This window comes from Manis pentadactyla, chromosome 13, assembly GCF_030020395.1.
Source record: "Manis pentadactyla isolate mManPen7 chromosome 13, mManPen7.hap1, whole genome shotgun sequence".
Classification (NCBI taxonomy): Eukaryota; Metazoa; Chordata; class Mammalia; order Pholidota; family Manidae; genus Manis; species Manis pentadactyla.
Window position 1 is genome coordinate 34465419 of NC_080031.1, and position 22182 is coordinate 34487600.

At 40.7% G+C, this 22182-nt stretch overlaps 1 protein-coding gene and 1 pseudogene across 6 annotated transcripts in view; one reads left to right on the forward strand and one right to left on the reverse strand.

Moving 5' to 3' along the window:
- Positions 1 to 959: 959 nt before the first annotated feature.
- Positions 960 to 5524, reverse strand: LOC130680175 (succinate--CoA ligase [GDP-forming] subunit beta, mitochondrial-like; annotated as a pseudogene).
- Positions 5525 to 10794: 5270 nt separating this feature from the next.
- Positions 10795 to 22182, forward strand: part of ELMOD1 (ELMO domain containing 1) — a 97418-nt gene continuing 86030 nt past the window's right edge. For 3 of the 6 annotated variants that reach the window (XM_057491046.1, XM_057491047.1, XM_036902677.2), the window contains exon 1: positions 10806 to 11086. The gene's annotated coding sequence lies outside the window, so the exon portion shown is untranslated. Of the gene's footprint in view, positions 11087 to 22182 lie in introns of all 6 variants that reach the window. The other 3 variants (XM_036902675.2, XM_036902674.2, XM_057491048.1) reach the window with 2 other exon arrangements.

Below are 22182 nucleotides of genomic sequence, written 5' to 3' on the forward strand. Positions count from 1 at the left end.
CAATAGCAGAACAGGGAACAGAAAAATTATATTGACTACTCTGTTTAAGAATGCTTCTTAGTTTCATAAAAGGATATTGTAAATAAGACATATTGGTTCACCTACCTGTGGCTCCTGAGCCTCAAAAGTTCTCCCTATTATCTTTGGCTGCTTCTTGGCCTTTAAAAATTGTTGATAACCCTGCCATTTGTAGCATCTCCTTTTATACTGGCTCTCAGGAAACACTGGCTGAAGAGATTTAGCAAATGGGGATTTTAAAAGAAAACTTTATTTCCTTGCACATGCAAATGCAATTTCTCATCTCCTTTATTCCCAAGTCCACAGAAATCAAGCCAGAAACATGAGAGGCCCCTGTCATTTTATTTGAGTTAACATGCAAAGTGCATACAATAATGCCTGGGACATAGAGCAAGGTAGAGGTGTTAGCTGTTTTCATCATTATAAAAAAAATTATCTTCAGCTGTTCTTATTATCCTTACACTTCAAAAAATTTTAGGCCCTAAATATGTAGAATCTCCCTTGAAATGTGTCTTATTTATAGTAGGTACTCATGAAATTATTGTTGAAGTGAAGAAAGTTAATGGATCATGAATTCACATATGTTTTTGAGTTTGGGAGATGCTGTCTTGCCAATGGGTTTCAGCCCCAGGCAAGTTCACTATTGATTCAATGTAACCAAAGAGATGACAGTAGAACTTTCTTGGGGTGAAAGAGTTATACCCAACTTTATTTCCACGGTGAGAGGTCAATCACTAAAATCCCGTTCACTCAGAGCAAGTCTGCATGCAGCAAGCTGGTCTCTGCCCCTGGGCCGCTCTGCCCACACAGCCATCCCAGTCTCTAGCCTCAGCACTGCCACCACTCCAGTCTTGTCTCTGCTCCCCTGCAGTAGCCATGCCACTGTGTCACCCAGAGCACTGGGCAGAGCTCTTTATAAAGAGTCAATAACAACGTATTGCCCACACAAGTGTAGTGAGCTAGCCAACCAGGGTCAGATGAGAATCCTGGTCAGAGGAACCTTCATTTTATCCACAGGTGCTTCATAGAAGAAGCCCTTTCTACAATAACAAAAGAAAGAACAGGTAAGCCTGGCTCTTATGAGGAATTTTAAGTGCTGAAAAGTCATTCAAAGGCACATCACTCCAGGCTGCTGTATATGTGACTAATACACTTAAATGTGTGATTCCATGAAATGTAAAGCTACAGATTTTTAGATGAGCTGCATGAATAAATGGGCACTCATGATATGCCACTGAGTTAAAAGGAAGCATGCTCTTCCCTGGAATATTGTGTGTACAAAATTCCTCAACATACTGAAGAAAGATATATCACAGACCTCTGTGGATAAAGAGGTAGGTCTTTCAAGACAACATCCTAAAATAGGCACTCCTTCCACATCCCCAGGAGAACAAGCCAGGTAATAAACCCTTTCACCCCAAGAATGTTCCATTGTCATTTTTCAGTCTCATTGAATCCATAGTGAACTTGCTTTGGGCTGAAACCCATCTGAAACCCAAGATAATTGGCGATGTCAGCAGAATTCATTGTTGACCAAGGAAAAGAACAGGCTGCCCTCATGGGAGGAGTGTTTCAGCGGTCTGCATATGGATGGGGAGACATCCGAGTGTCCTACACTGGACATGTGGTCTGACGTGGCTTGCCTCCTAGAGGACTGGGCCCCACCCCAACACTGGGAAGGGGTGGAGGTGACACCTGAGGCAGTAAAGTTGGCCCTCAGCAAAATAGGGAATTCCTAAGAGAAACAGAGTGCCCATGAGGCAGTGGGAATGGTGGGAAGTTTTTTCTCACAATATTGAGAAAGGCTGTAAGGGAGAAAGATGTCCTACTTCAGGAAGCACAAGAAGAGGCAGCACAAGAACGTGAGCGAGGCGCCATTGAGGAGGTAAAAATTTTTTTGGTGACTAAAATGGCATCACTATGAGGTGCTGTGGAAATGGTAAAGGATGTCATGGTAGTCTGGAAGGAGCATCAGTTTGAGAAGCAGCACTTCTGGGTGCAGGGTGCCAGGTGCCATGGGGCAGGTAAAGGGTGTAGTGGTGCCATCAGCCCCAGAAATGGAGGAGGAGTGGAGGTCCACTGAACAGGTTGGGGTAGAGGCATCAGCCCCTCCTCAGTTGAAACCCCACCTGGTTGAAAGCTGGTGAAAAGCCCAAAAGAAAATAAAGACTTGGCAACCGCGGGTTCCTCCACAAGAGGTGCAGCCCCCTCCCCAGGTCGTGGAGCGCTCTATGCTCTGCTTCTATCCTCAGGCTCAAACAATGAAAGTACAAAAGGAAATACGGTCTGCTACTCAAAGGAAGAATTTAAAGGAACCCATGAAGTTCACAAGGACCCAGATGTGGGTTGATTTGATAAAGGCAGGAGCAGACAGGAAGAAATTGGATGGAAAGTCAAGTAGAATCTTAACTGGAGCTGTGGCAACAACTGAAACCAGAGCAGCAGTTCTGGCCACTGAGGATGAAGCAGAAGCCAGAGACAAAGCAACAAGACTGGACTGTGTGTCTGCAAGACTTTCTGCTGGAGAGGCTGGAGAAGGTGGGCATTGTAAGGCTCACCATGGTCCTTTTGGTTAACTCATTTGAGTAGAACTTGTTTGAATACAGCCAGGATGACCACTTTGTGGCAATGGATCTCCTCAGGCTGGAGGGTTATTATAATTTGTTATAATTTTTGTTATTTGTATATTATATTATGTTATTATGGAATTTGGTTACAACGTTCCAGCTTCCTTGCAGAGGGACCATTGCAGAGATTGAGGGCACATAGATTGAGAGGTGAGAATCCTGGAGGAGTGGAATGTGGATAAAGTGAAGGTTCCTGTTGTCAGGATTCTCACCTGACCCTGGTTGGCTAGCTCACTACACATGTGTGGACAATACATTGCTATTGACTCTATATAAAGAGCTCTGCCCAGTGCTCTGGGTGACACGGTGGCATGGCTGCTGCAAAGCTGCAGGAGAGCAGAGACTGGAGTGGCGGCAGCACCAAGGACAGAGACTGAGATGGCTGTTGGGGTAGAGAGGCCCAGAGGCCCAGAGGCAGAGACCGGCTTGCGGCATGCAACTCACTCTGAGTGGACAGGATTCTAGTGATGGACCTGCCACCATGGAAGTAAAGTTGGGTATAAACCCTTTCACTCCAAGAACATTACATTGTTATTCCTTGGTCTCATTGAATCCATAGTGAACTTGCCCGGGGCTTAAACCCATTGGCAAGACAACATTCTAAAATATATCACAGGCACTCCTTCCAATGGGCTCCATCAGAAATATGTCCACATCCCTCAGAAATAGACCACCACTTACTCTTTTATAATAAATTTATGTCTCCATGCCTTTTCTGCTGTTAGACTGTGAGATTTTTTTAGGGCAGACTCCACATTATTCATCTTCACATCTCCATTGTCCACCAGAACCTAGCACATAGCACTCAGTAAATGTGGAATGAAGACAAGGTGTAATGGTGATCATCTCTTTCAGTTTGTATTTTAAAGTATTAGGAGAAACATCTCCATGTATATGGTAGCATACTTTCTGAACCAAAAATTGAGACTCATCATTTGAAATACAATCTGACAATGAAGAAAATATTTGAAATCTGTAGTCTCTCAAAATTCTGGATAAATGTCTTTTCCATGTTACTCCTTTATTCACCCTTCCTACCTTCTCTCCTCTCCATCTTTCTGCCCATCCATCCTTTTCTCTATCTACTTATCAAGTTCACCCATCTCTTATTTATTCAAAATACATTCCAAAATAAGAGGGAAATATGTTGTTTTTGACTTATTAAAATAAGTACATAATCACAAAGATTACTTTTTTTGCTTCACAATACAGAAATTTTGCTAGGTCACATAATAGAGAATTTTAATTTGTGAACAGATTTTAAAATCTTTATCAACATTTAAACAAAACCTTAAATTCTTCTCTACCACATAAATATCATAGAAAAAGCTATGCGTACTTTATTATATCTTCCCTCTTTCAACAACAAGCTGGTAGGCTGTGAAGAAAAAATAAATTTAAAGCACCAACATCTATAACAAACTTGATCTTCAGGTTCATCTCAACTGAAACTGAATTAATTATATAGATTTTCACAAGAATCGGAATTACTCAGTTTTGAAATAAAAATGAAAACTTCTGCTCCACGGACACAAATAATCCTTTAGGTTTTATGTGGGTTGTCAGGTAAATGGTATATTCAAGATTAAGGCAAATCGTACAATACATACATGAAATAAACACAGATCTTTCATTGGAAAATATTTTGAAATATAGCAACCCCATTAATACACAATGTGTTGGAATAAGAAACACAATAATGTTATATTATGTAATAGCTATTTGTTATGTTTCAGGTATATCCCTTCAAAGTTTAATATGAACAAGGCTGTTTTATATGTAATTTTGTCTGAGTTTTTTTATCTCTATTTTTATTATTGTGGACTACATTTCCAGCAGAATTCTTTTAATTAAACTAAGTCTTGATTCAAATTTTTCACTATATCCACATTGTCTGGCCACATTTATTGCTCCCAAAAGTCAGCAAAATGCTGTCCACTGAGAGGTTTACCATGATAAAGAACATAAGAAAATTATTTTAATGAAAACTATGTGCAAAATCAAAATTATTTAGGATACCTAGATATTTATATTGAAAAAGTATAGATTTAAAATTTTCCATATGACTCCTGACCCTCACACACCTTTTGTTTTTTTTCAAATGCCAAACTATTTTCTTCCAGGTATGATAAGAACTGTCCCTTTTTCTAGGAATGGAGACTTTTATCCCCAATGGATTAGGAAAAAGGAATCACTTCCTTGCCATATGGCCACAACCTTCTTGACTGCATCCTCCAAGTCAAAGCCAGAAGTGATGGGGAGTTGAATCCTGTTGAATATGTTCTGAGACTCCTGGACTTTGATTCCTTCGGGGCTAACCACCAGAACCATGAGTTGGAGTTCTCAGCAGTCTTTGACGATGCCATCAGCAGTGATAGCAAACTTTACTATTCCACCTAAAACAATGTTGAGGATGGTTTTAACCTTAGGATCAACAGTGAGCAATTTAAATATTTAATATACCTCAGCTTCCTTTATATACCACTACTGTGATCCATGAAGTTCACTGGGTTTTGACCATTCAGGGAAATGATGTCATATGGAGGCATGTGTAGTCCAACACCATTAACAAAGCAAATGATATTCCAGTTTAGTTTTATGTATTTTAGAACATACCATTTTCAGTATATGCATTTTTAATTTATTGTCCATGGCAAACACATCTTTTAGTAGGTATCTTGAATTATCCGCAAAGTTTATCTTGGCATCAAAACAGATAACTTGGCCTTTCAGAGTTTCACCAGAGGGTTTCACTTCCACCTAAGTAGCATGAATTTTCAGGAAGAAATTACATAGCTTCTCAATTTGATTCATAGCCTGATTTTCATAGACCCATCAAAGCCTAAATTGTCTCCTGTTCTGTCGTTAGATGCTGCCATCTATTAAATGTCAGTGCCCTGGTTCAAGGCTGCCCATCAGTAAGAACCACTGCAGGACGGGCCCATTAAAATGTCCAGGCAGAAGCATCATACATCACAAAACATTTCAATTTTTACCTTGTTTCTGACACCAGTTCTCTTGCTTACGGATTCCTGCAAAATCAGCCATCTTTCAGAGATCAATGAAACTCCCTTGAACTTGAGTAATAGGAGTGGGGGCTCGAGCACCAGGGCTCACATATGTTTTTGGCCTGCATTGTCATGGGAGAATGACATCTTAAAACCAAGCACAGAGGAGTCTGACTATGTGATTGAGATGGGAGAAGGAGGCTTAGCAGAGATTTAATGCTATATTGGAAGCAAACCTGGAGAAAAAGTCCACATTGTGTGTGTGTGTGTGTGTGTGTGTGTGTGTGTGTGTGTGTGTGTGTGCCTCTGGATATGGATAACAAGAATACGACAGTGTTTTATCCATCTTTGTATCCCTAATGTCTAGCATAGTACATTACATATACTTGGTGCTCAATAAATGATTATTAGATGAATTGCATTTTGGACCAGTTGTTAGGCCACTGGACCTTCTTCAGATCATGTTTTGAGAATTGTCATAGCACCATGTCTAAGAGTCCTAGTTTATTTGGTTAAAGCCTTCTCTAGCATTATGATTAACTCTCAGATATCGCAGTCACAATTTTATCTCTATAGGTAGTAATAGGCATTTTGGATTCAACTGCCACTCCAGTTTTATACCCAGAACTCCTTGGACCTATAAAATCAATTTTTTGGAAAACAAAGTGGCCTTATACTAATTTCTAAACTTTACACATCAATTAAGCAAAATGAGAACAAGGCCTAATACTTTTTAAACCCAGAAGTTTCCTTTCTAGTTTCATTTTGAAGCCAATATATAAACAATGCACACATCTCCTGCTAGCAATTCTTCAAGTTAACACAACACTTAAGACCAGAACTAGATTACAAATAAATGGGTCATGCCTACCACCCCACCCACAAAGTGATCAGGCAGGAAATTCCTACTTGCTCATTGCTCAATCTAACCTGACTAAAGGAAGAAACCTCTGGGTGGGGAAATTTTTATTCAAATAAATTCCTAAGGATGGTGTTCAACGAGAGATCTCCTGAGCAAGACAGTGTACCCACCTGCCTGGAAAAGTCCCAAGCTCTGTGTCACTCGTAATGAGCCAATGTGGAGCCCGTGACAGTACAGCCTCTCCTAGGTCTCGCCTTCCTCCTCAGCCCCACTGCTGTAACTGGAGCAGGCTTGAGAGGCACAGCTTCCTCCTCTGTGGATTCTCAGATCAGTACTTCTAAAGGCTGCTTCAGATGATCTCAGTTTCTTCAACTACTCCTTCTGTTGATCTCATGGTAATCTGTTAAAAAGGTTTTTTTTCATCCAAAAAGGATGCAGCTAGAGTCATGGATTACATTAATTGAGCACTATGGGCCAGTCACTATGTTAAACACTTTACAAATCATTAACTAATTTAATCCTGCCAACAACACTGTGAGGTAGATGTTCTTATTATCATCCTCCCTTCAGAGATAAAACTGAAAGTGGCGAATTAATTTCCAGGCTGGTACTTTAACATTATGTAACATTGCTATAGCAAACATCACTGCACAATTTACCTCCTTCATTCAAACAATAAATTGCTTCCAAACTACCTGGACATGGATCCCTGCCAGTCTGGAAGCCCATGAGGACTTCTTGGCTTATTAATCCAAATACATACTAGTCTCCAGCAAGTCTATTACCTGAACTGCTAAGCTGCATGTTAGAGCAGCTTTCCTTGAACAACAGCTAGTACTATACTAAAAGATAAAAGATGCCTGATGATGGGGATATTTAGGAAAGTTGCTTCAGTTATGCAGAGCATGAGGTCACACATCTTTGTGCACTTACAAGCTTGGCCATTGTAACTGTAGCCATGATGAAGCACAAAAGAAATGCCTGGAGAGAGGAAAGAGCCAAAGAGTTTTCTTTAAAGGACCCCTAAGAACTTTACATCAGATATTTTTTTTAGACATCTTGAAAGGGCATTAGGATCAACTTAGGTTTCCGAACAAACTCTGGGTAAGTTATTAAAAAATGCAGAAGATGGTTGAGAGAGTCAAGAAAGACAGAAGTTGGTGACAGCTGAAGAGAGGAAATAAAAATGGAAAAGAACAGTCTATTGGTATAGACTAGCACTCAAAATAAAGATAATATCCACTCCACTGAGACTGAAGAGGAAGAGGAAAGAGGGTGGAGCATGTATTTACATAATAAGCTCACTCCTAGAGTGATGATACTTGATTGGGCTCTTTTCTGATGCAGTGAGGAGAGCTGGATGTACATTGTTCAAAACATGGTGGATGGGGTAGGTAGAAAAGAGGAAAAAAATTTAAGAGAATTGCTGTGTGTTGGAGGAAGCAATAGTGATAGTGATTTATAGATATAGATAAGTTGTGGCTTTAGCTAAAACACAAATTTATTGAATTATGGCTAAGATTTTCTTCTACAATGCTCTATAGACCCTGAAGTGTAGCAATCTGTGTATTTGTAGGTGGAGGGAAATTAATGAACTAGGAAAGGGAGAGTTGAGCCTAATCCTAGGGCTAGTAGGAAGACCAGTTAGAAAGTAACTATTGTCCCAGGAATCAAGAAAGGTTGAGAACTTGTATATGTTCATTCATTCATTCATTTCAGAATCTCTTATTAAGGATCTATTGCATATTGGTTGTCTGCTAAGTTCCATAATACAAGGATGAATGAGATCCTGTGCTAGAGTTAAACATTTGGAAGAAAAAAGGCTGTCACTGATTGCTATGAAATACATGTGTACAAATATGCTATGGAAAAGTTGGCTCTAAGTGGTGCCATGTCTGTCTCACACTCAAACAATAAGAGAATCATATCATTCTCTTATTGTTGAATGAGAAAAGCATATCATTCAGATAGTAGACAGATGCAAACAGTCAAATGATGTACAGCAGAGAATATCTTTTGTTTTAAATAGAGGTCAAAGGTGGTGAGCAGGTGAGGTGTTGGGAGCAGTGCATAATCCTGGTGGAGATGTTGGGGTGCGTAGAGATCTGGGAATCCATGTTGAATCCAGCTATTGGAGAAACACTATTTCTTGAGGTTAGAGAAAGGAAATAATTTGGTGTGGGGATTAAATTTTCTGGCCTTCTGCCATCACCTTTCACTCTGCAGGTACCTACCTAGAAAGGATTGGGATTGAGACCATTTTAACTGAGGGGGTCCAATGAAAGGAATAAAAATTTTAAATCATTGGTTCAACAACAAACTGACAGGGGTCCATGTCCATGTAGTTTGGTCGGCCTAAGGCCAATGTTAATATTTTTATTGATGTTTCTGGAAAGATAAATCAAGATATTATAAATTAGTTTGATGAATAACACAGAGTCAAAAAATACTTAACCTGTATCCTTGGTGATTATTTATTGTTTAAATGTTTATTACTCTTCAGACTAGCTCTAAGTTCCATAGGAGCAGGGACCTTGTTTGTCTTGTTCACTGTTGTTTTCCCAGAACCTAGAACAACAGTGCCTGCACATACTAGATATTGCAAATTGTTTTACGTTGCTAAACAATAGCAACAGACTGTGATAAGTGCTGTGACAGCTGTATGTGCTGATGTCAGGCAGCAGAGCATTAGCTCTGCCTTGAGGTTTGTGAAAGCCTTCAGGAAGAAGGTGAGCTTGAAGAGTGAGAAGACTTCATAAAGTGGAATGTAAAGTGAAGAGAACACGATAAATAAAGGCAAAGTGTTATGAAGAACATGGTATGTTTGGGGGATAATGAAAAGTTTATTTCTTGAACACTCATACTTTAAAAAGTGGACATTATTTGTGAAAAGGCATACAGGCATGCCTCACTCTATGGACTAGCTGTGAAACAAGAACCACAGGGGAATACAAGTAAATTAAACTACTTTTAAAAGACTATGGAGTGAGATTCTTTTATCGTGTGGATACACTTGCCCCATAGTGAATCTCTCCTGAAAGTTTTTCCCTCCAAAGAGGAAGCATATATGGCCTTGGTCTAGCCTTCTCCGAGAGGTTTATCCAAGGTACCATGAAGAAACTAGAGTTGGGAAAAAGGTAACAGCAGCTAATGCTTTTAACAATGATAAAAACTGAGAAAGATCAAAGCTTAAGGTTCTTTGATGTGAAGAGGGAACACCATAAATGTTCACCATTTAAGGATTATCTCTAACCCAACCTTTTATAAAAACAGAGTAGTAGAAGTGGAACCTGCAGAGACTTGTTTAGTGAACACCTATTTGGTAGCAGGTGCTTTGCCCACAGAAGCCTCACTTAATCCTTACAACAGCCCAGAGAGGGGTCACCACCCTGCATTTTACAGAGAAGGAAACAGAAGCACAGAATGGTGAGGTAACCTACCTGGGGGGTAAATGAAATTTGAAATCAAGACTGACCTCAAAGCTCATACTCCTTCCCTAACCCTATGCTGCCTCTAACATAAGCTTTTTGATTAGAGAAAATATTCTTCATCAAACATGAAGTACAGTACCAAAAAAAGGCATAGATCTCCAAAACTATGTGCACCTGCAGTGAGTTCTAAGCCAGTCCTACTACACTGTTACCTAATAACCCCAGACCGCTCTGGGTTTGTGAGGGTGAGACACAACGAGAGGGTGTCTATTATTCATCCATTATAATTAACTCTAGGGTTAAGATACTGTTTCTGAAGCCCTGGTTGAAATGCAGATATGTGACCTGGGAGGACTGACACGATCTCTCAATTACACCTAATTAAAGAGATGGCTCTTTGAGAACTTGACCTGACTGGTCCCAGAGTCGGGAACTGCGGAGGCTGCCTGGGCATCCCTGGGGGGTGGGCAGGGGGAAGGTTCCCAGGCACAGAAAGAAAGTGAGGGGTGGATGCCTGAAATGGGGGCATCACTCAGTGAGGCCTCATAGGTTCGAGCTGAGCTGAAAAACTTCTGGGCAGTTCTCCAGGCAGGGGACGAGGAACACGCACCGTCTCATTCCAGGACTCTTGGGGAGCCCCACTGACCGGTCTCCCGAGGTTCCCCATCTTCCAGTCCCCGGCTCCTCCGGGAAGTCGACTCAGGCGTCATTAAACTGGGCCACTGCGGCCAACTCCTGACTCTGCCCACAACCAGGGCCGCAGATTTAACCCTTTACCCCCAGCCTCCGAGCCGGGGGCCGCGGTCCCGCCCCCGCCCCCGTCCCCGCGCGCGCGCCCGCGCCCAGGGCTCGGGACTGGGCATGCTCAGTCGCCACCCGCGTCGCGCTCGGAGGGAAACCTCTGCCCGCCTCCCCGCAGCCTGCCGCTCCGGTGCCTCCCGGCTTGCTCCGCTCCACGCGACCCAGATTCCTGCCCCGCCCCCCCCTGCACCGCAGCCTGTGCTGCAGCCGCGGCCACCCCTGTCCGGCCGTCGGTCGCCTCCGCCGCGCGCGCAGCTGAAGCGCCTGGGAAGGCGGAGAGGGGGACCCCGCTGTCGCGTGCCGGGACCTGCTGAGCTTTCGGTCGCCGCCGGAGTCCGGGTGGGTAGCGGAGCCGGGGGCCGCCCGGGAAGAGCAGAGGGTCACGGGGTGAATGCCCTTGGAGAGAAGTGGTGGCGAGGACGCAGGCACAGGGCTAGCTGCGCGGCGTCTGGGGCGCCGCAGAAATATCAGGGCTGTGAGCAGAGGGGATAGGAATGGAAGTGACAGTGCCCCGGTGCAGGGGCTTCGGGGTCACCCAGGACTGTAATTCTTTCTTCCAGCTCGCCTCCCGAAATTAACACCCACGGGGCTGCAAATTAGCGCAAGACGTTGTCTGCATCCCGGGCCGGGCGTGGGTCACCTAGCGACTGAATGAGGGGTCTGGAGATGTACCTGGCAAAAATAGGAGGCGGGGACGAAAGGCGGCCTGGCTAGGGCGAGAGGCCAGGCCGGTTCCGGGCCGGCCCCCCACCCCACCCCGTCCCGCGGGTTTCGGTCCCTGGGGCGTGTACGGCCGCGGGTTGAATGGCGGCCCCCCCCCCCCCCCGCACCGCCTCCCAGGGTATCTGTCTGAGGGGCCGGCGCCCGGTGCCTCCTCCAACTGCCGGGAAACTCCTCACTTACTAGAGCATCCCTCTTCTCGGGGCAGGTAGAATTGGACTGGCGGGTGGGGAGCGACGGCCGACAGAGCTGCTAAAAGCAGAACAGTGGAGTGGAGTGTGATGGGGGCAGGGGCTTGATGTTGTAAGTGCCTTTTTTCCAAGTGTTGGTGCGGGCTGCTCCTACTCTCCGTGTTTCTGCCCCCCGTCTAACTGGCGAGTCCGGTAACACACCTTATGAATATTTCAAGAATGACCTCTCAGGCTGTCTTGCTTCAGATCAAGTTTAAGGAATGTGCTTTGAACCTTGCTCCTCTGCACAGGCAGGTAAAAGCCCCGTGCCTTGAGCTTTCCAAATTGCATCCCTTTCCCTCACCAACCAGGAAATATACGCTGCTAACCCCTAGTGAGTTTTAGATCAGTACCATAAATTGAGTCTGTCATTTGGAGAGACCAGTTTCGGGCAGGCATCCAGGCATTGTTCTGCATCTCTGCAGTGTGTGCGTGTTGTGCCGGTAGCTTGACAACGTCCTTAACTGGAGCTGCCAATATGGTGGAAAGCAGGTTGTGTGCTTGTGTGGGATAAACGTCTTAACTCATTACCATCTTGAGACAGCGGGTAGTTACAGAGGACTTAGAAGTTGAATCCAAGATCAGTCAAGTTGAATTTTGAGGGAGGCACATTCTTGTACTGGGAAGTATTTCTCTCTCTTTAATGCTTTCATGGGAATAACAAATGAATGTCTTTTCTGTAATTACTGTCAAGAACACTGAAAGAAGAACATATTGATGTAGGGAACTTTCAGGACTGAAACCAGCTGTAGGGCATCTTTCCTTACACTTTGGGTTATAACTTCCATTGCACCATCACCATTAATCAGGTAACTGGCACACAAAGGCTACTCTAAAATGGTACTCTTTCCAGATGAAACCTGATGTTATCTCCGTTAGTGAGACAGGTATGTTTCTAAATGACCTATGAGGAATTCCTATGCCGAGCAAGATTCCAAGCCTCCAAGATTTACACGACTCTAAAAGAGACAACTCTTTGTCTGTTGCCAGCCCATACAGAGTGAAGCTGGAGCACTTGGGTGTACAGATGTTTCACATTTAGGGAAGGCTTTTCCAGCAAAGCCCCACTGCAGTTACATCACAGGCTCCACCTCCGCCTGGCAGGCTTCTTCTCCCAGCCTGTGAGTGAGAACAGCATGGCCCACTGTGCTAAATTAATGAAGAAATGAAATCCCACAATGAAAGACTTATTTATTTCCCATACTGTGTTTTGCTGGTTTAATTAAAGTAGGAAAAATTTCAAAAATTGTTAATTATTAATACATGCAGCCAGGAATTAAGCATAGTAATAATCCCATGAATATCAGCTTTTTAAGGGATTTTGAGCAACATTATCGTGTTCTTTGTGCTAAAAGTATTGCTCGATGTATTAGAAGGGAATTCTGTGAACTTAGCAAAATAAGTGAAAATTCTATGTAATAAACCGCATTTCCTACAGCATGTTACTGAGATCCTCAGAAAGAAATCCAGCTGTATTAACAGACATAAAATCTGCCAGTTGAGAAGTTTTCAGAGCTTGGATGAAAACCTCCAAGTGCTCTAAAGAATTATTCCTTGAGTCCTTTAAGAATTTCTAAAGAAGCACTGGTAGATTTTGCAAACAAATATACACATTACCCATTCAATTTATATTTCGGATAAACAATGAATAATTGTTTTTAGTATAAGCATGTCCTGTGCAGTATTTGGGATATACTTCCACTAAAAAAGATTTATTCATTGTTTATCTGAAATTCAGTTTTAACTTGGCAGCCCATATTTTATCTGATAACTCTAGTCACTGGAAATTTCTCATTCTTTTTTTGGGGGTCACTAAAAAATAAGAATGGAGCAGAAAAAATATGCTGTTCTGCAGACAATCTGGGATACGCTCAATTCTGGTACAAGCCATTGAAAATAACTCATGCTTAAAAGTAAGTTTTCAGTTCAGCACATAACATTTGAATACCTCTGCTTGCTAGGCTTAGTGAGAGGTGAGAGGTGCCAAAGATACAAAAATTAAGTGGGCAGGGCAAGTCTCAAAGTGTAAGATGTAAGACTGGCCATGCCACTGTAGAAGTCTGGGAAGGACACTGAATTCAGCCAGGCAGCTCCCAACAGAGACTGAGGTAGCCAGCAGTTTTGACGGGTCTGGCCTTGGATAAAGAGACAGCTCTTACACAGAGGGGAAGGAGGAAAGAAACCCATGGGTTATACCTAGTGGAGTGAAACTGAAAGTTGAAAGATTTTACCTGATGGCCTCAGAGGACAGAGTAGCCTGCTAAGAATGAGTAAAGTGATAAGGGGACTCTAAAAGAACAGACTTCAAATAGTTGCTGTTGGGAATGGAAAACGGAGCTGAAAATGTTCAGGTGCTGGCGTTGACAAATGGTACTTGGGTGAATGCATTTCATTCATTTAAAAAAAGCAGTTGGCCTGTCCTTTAATACCCAAAGTGCCCCTCTCTATTCCACTACCATCCTGGTTTCCTTAGATAAAAAGTAATCATCAAACAATATGGAGTACAGTATTTATGTGGTATCTTTAAATACCACATAATGCCTATAAAAGAAGGTATTTAATTATAATATTTGAGATGTTGATCAATATTCAGTTGCTTTTGGCACAAATTCCTGAAATAAGTAGACATTTTAGTGTTAGCAAATCTGTTGCTTCAAGTAGGGAAAGATATTAAATTTCAATCATTTTCTGATTTAGTCCAACTATCTATAAGGAAGCAGATTCTGATGATGGAAAGACTAGATTTTTACAGAAATAGCACAATGTGAAAATGGCCATATGCTTGTAGTACCAGAGAGTACCTACTCAGAATGATCCAAATGCAGTTAGTTCCAAAAAATAGCACACCACTTACATTTGTGTCTTTGAGAACCAGCAGATCCTTTCACTATTGATCAGTATAGCAAGTTTCCAGGGAAACTGAAGATGAAACTGGTACAGTCCATGTAGAGAACTATTAACTCATTTCCTGATCCCAGTTTGCCGATCTCAAGCAAATGATAGCAGAGTACCATTCCGGACTGTACTCCTGTCAGCAAACCTAGTTATCTTAGGGACAATTTTCAGAAAAAACACGTATGTCTGAGTATCCATATGTATGTTTAAATTTTCACTTCATATTTTACAATACATTCTTAAAACCTTAAAAATTACTGTATGTTAAAATGTATAATGAAGTAGAGTCTTTCTTATCAAAAGATTATCCTTTAAAGTAGAGCAGAAAACAGTTCTATTTTTGGTATGCATACTGTTTGTCTATGTAGTTTCTGCCACACGTCTTGCCTTATAATTCTGAGCGTATATAAGAAAGAAAGTGATCAGGGACATACTGAAGTTGTTAAAATTTCAAGGCAATTAGACCATAGGTTTTATTTTCAGCAAGACTCCACATGGATATGGCTTATTAAAGAAAGGCTTACTGCAGTGATCTCTAATAACAGCTTATGTAGACTATCACCCAGAGAGAGCTTTAACTGAAATTGCATGCTCAGTTCATACGCTAAAGTCCTCAGAAATTAGTCTGAATTTAAAGAATCTGAAGACAGTGTGTTCTTGCATCCCAGGAGCTTTTAACTCTCTGGCTGCTTATGCTGACCATGAGTAGGTTTTATTTTACATCAGTTTCTGTGCTGTAAAATGGAAGATATGCACATTTTAAAAAAGAATATTGTGGCAGCTCCAATCCTCTTTGTCTATAAAGTAAACCTTAACCTGTCTATAAAATAAAACAGTTACTACTATTTTAAGGGATAACTTCATTCTCAATGTAATTAGACAATTTGTATATTGTCTGTGTGTATTTCCATGCTATTTCAGATACCATCAAAATAATTCACAATTTGCTATTCTTGATTTTTTGCTTTTTTCGTACAAAGCAAGATGATTGTGGTAAGTGCTTAAAGAGAGCTCATTAAGCCCCTTTAAAAAATCAGCCTTCAAACAAGCTAATCACTGCATACTCAAAGGTTTTTACATAGCTTTTAAATGTAGTTTCCATTTTAATTATTGAGATTAGGGCTTGTTTAATTAGAATGCTTGGTTATAAGAGCTTATTCCTGCTGCTATAAGTCCTCTTCCTATTTCCCTTGTACAACTATATGGTGAAAAACTGCCATATGTTTTGAAGTTTTCATTCACAATGAAACTAATAATTTATTTACCCCACAATTGCTTTTTGGTTTAGCAAATATGAAGACATCATAAACTATGTTCCCTGCTTTTTTTCCTGCATAATCAGTTGGCATTATGAATGTTTTCAATGTGAATCAATCTCTGAAAAATATTCACTATACAAGTACATTTCTTCTTTTTTCCTTTTGAAGAAAGTTCTACCCTTCAGAATTTGGAAACCAGACTTTCTGGAGATTCTATGTTCCACAAGAACACTGATACTTTAAATTCAAATTCTCTTTGGTCTTATAATCCATGTGAATTAGCAAAAAACCTAGAGTTTTCAAAATAGAGCCAGCCTCATCAAATTTTTGTATCTACACAGTCCTTCTGGGACACATTTATGAACAAGGCTCTTGAGTAATATTTGTGGGTGAGATGCAAAAATGAGGTATGCAATGTGATCTAATCACTGGGTTGATCAGCTGTACCCGAAGACCGTTCCGAGGTGTGGAAGCCAACATAGAAGGTGGTTTCTGTTTGGCCTGCTTCAGAGTGCTTCCCTTGCCCCTGACATTTCTTCAGTTTTACCAACAACTCAGAGATGCTTTGACCATACATATCTCAGGTTTGTTGATAATGCAAAGCTCCAAGCACTGGTGAATTTGAATGACAATCAGATTGAACTTGCTATACCTTAGCCCAGATAGGGCTGAAACTAAGATTGTATTTTAAAAAGGCTACATGTTGGCTTCATGTAGGTTCTAAAACCAGTTACCCAAGGACAGGGAATGGAACCTAGTTTAACAACAACTTGGATTGTAAAAAATAGTTTTAGTTCACTTGAGTATTAACCAACAGTACAAAATAAATTAATGCTGTCTTTAGTTGAGTTTATGGGTGAATAGAGTGCATATCAAGGTCAGAAACAAACAATATAACACACTGTATTCAAAGTGATGCATTTTGGGCCACCTGTCAGGGATATAATAAAAAGGAATGCCTTTATTGGGTAGGAAGTTAGCTCACATGACCTTAAAAGCACTTCCTAAGTCTGATTTTGCAGTTTAAATTGAGTTCAAGGCAATATACATTAATCTGCCAATGTCTAATCAGCCTAGTAGCATTTATGTAACAAATAACTGTGGTACATCATTTCCTTGATTTATAATGAGTATCTATCCTTATACTTTTCTACTTAATAATTATTCCCTAGATAATTAATCATCACTTAAAATAAGTGGATCTACTCTGTGACCACTGCTGGGTTAAATAAAAGAGTCTATTTCCAGGTATTCTTTAATTATTTAAGATCGTACTTGAAATACTTAGTTCAAAATGATAGGTATTTTGAATGGTCACAAAATAAGCACATGTCCAGGTTCTAAAATAAAGTGGCACTATACACCTAGTCATACAGACGAGATGAACTATATACCTAATCATACAGACAAGATGAACTATACACCTAATCATACAGACAAGATGAAAGGCCAATGTGTTTGCTCAGTGTGTTCTTGCTCCAACTTGTTTTGGATTTCAAAGGCGTTTATTTATACGGTGGAGTGGGCACTTGCCATTCCTTGGGAACCCTACCATCTGAACCTCTTTCCTATGTTGGGGCTCTCCCACATTATGAGGCAATGCCCACCCCAACTATAGGATTAAAAGTGCCAAGTGTTTCCTTTGCCAGACATCCTTGCTGCACAAGCATGGGTCCATGACCCAGACTCTGCTCCAGTGGCAGACGTTCCAGTCAGCAACACCCCGTGACCGCTGCTGGGGTGTCAGGGGAGCCAGCTCCAGAATCTAGACCTGGTGACAGCAGTAGAGGTGTCTTTACTGGACTGGCTCTGTGCCATCATTTTAAGTGTTATTTTGGTCTACATAACCTCTAAACCCAGTTTTGTAGACCTCCTGGAGATTCTGTGGGTTACCTTCAGAACAAATTCTTTTTCTGCTTAAATAGGCAAGAGCTAGTTTCTGTTTCTTGTGATAATACACCCTGGCAGGTTACAGGGGGCAAGGCCATGCTTACACTGGCACATTATCAGGCACTAGCACCTGGTAAGCACAAAGCACTCTGAAAGGCCCAGAAGGAAATGTTCATTCATTTTCTGAGTATTTTTGGAGCAATGCACCTTGCTTGGCATTGGACAGAAGAGGCACACAGAGCTGGTATTTTCAAATTAGTGCCACAGGGACAAGTTGGAGGAGGTGGGGATACCACTGTCAAACTAAGAGGCAGAGATTCTGTGGATCTACTGGCTCTAAAGATTGATTTAGGTGAGGATGAAGTGTTGGAATATGAAAGGATGCTTTTTGGGAAAATGCTGTTGCATCAATTCTGAAGACAAGTTTTTTTCTTCTTCTTAACATTTATGAAATCAGGAAACATTGTTAGAGTGTGTCACATTTTAATTGCCACTTTTTCCTCCTCAACCCATGTATCATATTACGCCAAATCTAAGATGTCAATGATATTACACTATTACATTTTTATCACTAAGAAAAAAAAGACTCAGAAATTACTAAAAAATGATGATATCTAACACCATCCTGGGGACTCTAGAGGACTTAAAGAGACCCTAAAAGAGCTAAGTCAGTCTCGGAAATGGTGTGGGTTAAATACCAAACCCCCATCCATTGTTGCGGTAGTCTCCCAAAGCTATCAAAGGGCAATAGATGAACCTCTGACTCCTGTTATGAATAAATTCAGATGACAATTGCCATAGCCTTCCTTGGATGGCACTTTTTTCTGGAGGACTAACTTTTTTGCTTGGAAAATTTCAAATACATGCAAAAAAAAAAAGGTAGACAGAATAGCATAATGGATCCTAATATTCAATAATCATCAACTCATGAACAGTGCTGTTTGATTCTAACCCTACTGTCTACCCACCTCAGTTTATTTTGAAGCAAATCCTAGGCGCATATCATATACTTGTAAATATTTCAGTTATGTTCCTATAAAATACAATGACTTTTCAAAAATACGTAATCACCATGGACATACAATGGGGTAATGACAGCCTTTTCAACAGTTGGTGTTGGCAAAACTGGAGAGCTACATTTAAGGGAATGAAACTGAATCATTGTCTGACCCCATACACAAAAGTAAATTTGAAATGGACCAAAGACCTGAATGTAAGCCATGAAACCATAAAACTCTTAGAAAAAAACAGGCAAAACACGACTTCTTCATGAACATATCTTCCAGGGCAAGGGAAACAAAAGCAAAAATGAACAACTGGGACTACATCAAACTGAAAGTCTTCTGTACAGCAAAGGACACCACCAATAGAACAAAAAGGCATCCTACAGTATGGGAGAATATATTCATAAATGACAGATCCGATAAAGGGTTGACATTCAAAATATATAAAGAGCTCATGCATCTCAACAAACAAAAAACAAATAATCCAATCAAAAAATGGTCAGAGGAACTGAACAGACAGTACTCCAAGAAGAAATTCAGATGGCCAACAGACACATGAAAAGATGCTCCACATCACTAGTCATCAGAGAAATCCAAATTAAAACCACAATGAGATATCACCTCACACCAGTAAGGATTGCCACCATCCAAAAGACTAACAGCAACAAATGTTGGCAAGGATGTGGAGAAAGGGGAACCCTCCTACACTGCTGGTGGGAATGTAAATTAGTTCAACCACTGTGGAAAGCAATATGGATATTCCTCAAAAAACTCAAAATAGAAATACCATTTGACCCAGGAATTCCACTCCTAGGAATTTACCCTAAGAATGCAGCAGCCCAGTTTGAAAAAGGCATATGCACCTCTGTGTTTATCACAGCACAATTTACAATAGCCAAGAAATGGAAGCAACCTAAGTGCCCATCAATAGATGAATGGATATAGAAAATGTGGTACATATACACAATGGAATATTACTCAGCCATAAGAAGAAAACAAATCCTACCATTTCAACAACATGGTTGGAGCTAGAGGGTATTATGCTCACTGAAATAAGCCAGGTGGAGAAAGACAAGTATCAAATGATTTCACTCATCTGTGGAGCATAAGAACAAAGAAAAAACTGAAGGAGCAAAACAGCAGCATACTCACAGAACCCAAGAATGGACTAATAGTTACCAAAGGGAAAGGGACTGGGGAGGATGGGTGGGAAGGGAGGGATAAGGGGTGAGGGGAAAGAAAGGGAGCATTACAATTAGCATGCATAATGTGGGGGTGGGGGCTGGGGAAGGCTGTACAGCATGGTGAGGACAGGTAGTGATTCTACAGCATCTTACTACACTGATGGACAGTGACTGTAGTGGGGTATGTTGGGGGAACTTGGTGATGGGGGAAGTCTAGTAAACATAATGTTCCTCATGTAATTGTAGATTAGTGATACCAAAAAAGAAATGTAATCATATCATTATTATATTCCTGAAAAAATATCTATAATTTGTGGCACTTTTTAAAATAAATACATTTTGCATTCATTTTAAAAAAGTTTTAAGCTGCTTTTGATTTTGGAGTCTTTTAAAAAGAAAACCAAATTTGGTCCACTTTCATGTCAATTGATTTGTTTTTAAGAAATTTATATGACCCTGGTAGGTTCTATCACAGCTCTGTACTAATACCAATCTTGATCAATACCACTTGGTTTCTTTCTTTTGAATATATTCTCTAGTTAAGTATTTGTATAAAAAATATACCATTGTTCTTGCCATTTCCAAAGCAATCTTCAGGAAAGTCCTATCTATTCTGTTAATGTTTTTGTTGCCAAAGGGAGGATTAATAATTGCGTCAATGACTTGGATATTCTGCTAGATAATGAGCACCCATCACATTGAACAATTGTTAACTCACAGTCTTCCACTCTCCTATTAAATATTTGCGATGAATCTTCACCTATGTCAAGGTCAGCACACACCCTGCAATGTGTGGCCTGGTCAGATACTTTCTAAAAATAGCCTGGGCTTTTTGAATTCATCCCCTTGGTGCAGTCAAGTCTCTGGTTGGTTTCTCAAGGATCTTTCTCTCCTTTTTTTTTTTTGAAGTATGGGTTCAGAAGGTTTAAGAGCACTAGACCTCTGGAGGCTGGGAGTACCATCTTGTGTGTCATCTTTTTTAAATTTAAATGTTTGTTTTTATCAAAGTAATACTTACACATCGTTTAAAACATATAATTATAAAACATTATAATGAAAAATAGCAGTCTCTATTTCCTAATTCATCCTCATTCCACATTTGTTCCTCAGAGACTCCCATTTTAATTCTTTTAGCTGTTTCTTCTGGTGTGTTTCCTCTTACCTCTACATAATCTGTTTATGCTGCTATTTCTTAACATTTTTAAAGTATCAGACCCAGTAATTTCTACTATAGAAGTGAAGATTTAACTTTCATTCCTAACCCCTCTCCCTTATACACATGCCTCTTTCCTCAATTCTCCCATTATCATTATTTTTGATTAAATATTCAATGTTTATTATGCCAATGTAAATTTTATTTATAGTTGGTTATATTTTCTTTTGTACACTGTTTTCCCAAGAATTAGTAATTGATCTGTTTTTATTTGCTTATTTTTCTATTATGCATATCACAAATTTTTCCTCAAATCAATAGAACTGAAATATTTTCTCCCCAGATCTGTATGTGTCAAATAATCTGTTGATTCCAGTTTTTTTCATGGAGACATCCTTTTAAGACTTCATTCACCATCATTCCGAGAATGTCTTTCAGCTTTCTGGGATCTTTTTGCCAATCTTCTGATTCCTGGACCCAGTGTCTTTCTTATTCCCCATCTTTGTTTTGGTGACATGCTTCCTTCAGAAACTCCCAAAAAGGTGTTTGGGAGGAACATGGAAGGCATTGTGTGTCTGTCCATATTTAAGACTGAAGCACTAAAATACTAATTGGAAGTTTTCTATGCATGGGTGGGGGCTTGTAGACCATTCGGCTTCATAGCAGTTCAACTGGGGATTAGTGCTTCACTGGGGGAGATCCACACATGTGATGGGTAGTTTCCTGAGGGATAAATCTGCATTGACCCCAGCTTTCTGGCTGCCTCTGTTCTGAGAGTTGGGTGGGAGAAGAAGGCTGGATACAGCTCACATTGATCACATAGACTTTCACTTAACTTTCTTGTATTCAGTAAGACAGAGCAGTCTCATTTGCTGGGTCCAAAAGTTGAGAGCCTCTCCAGTTCAACCTTTTCAAGAGCCATTCTGATAGAATGGAAAGCAATTTACTTTCAAAGACCTGGGGTAGAGATCTAGGCCTGGTGAAAACTTTCAGCCAAGCTTCCTGTGTTGACTTCATTCTACACTACCACTTTTAAAGGAACTGGGCATCACTAACTCCTAAATAAGACTGAAATTCTGTATTTTGAATTGTATTGCTTT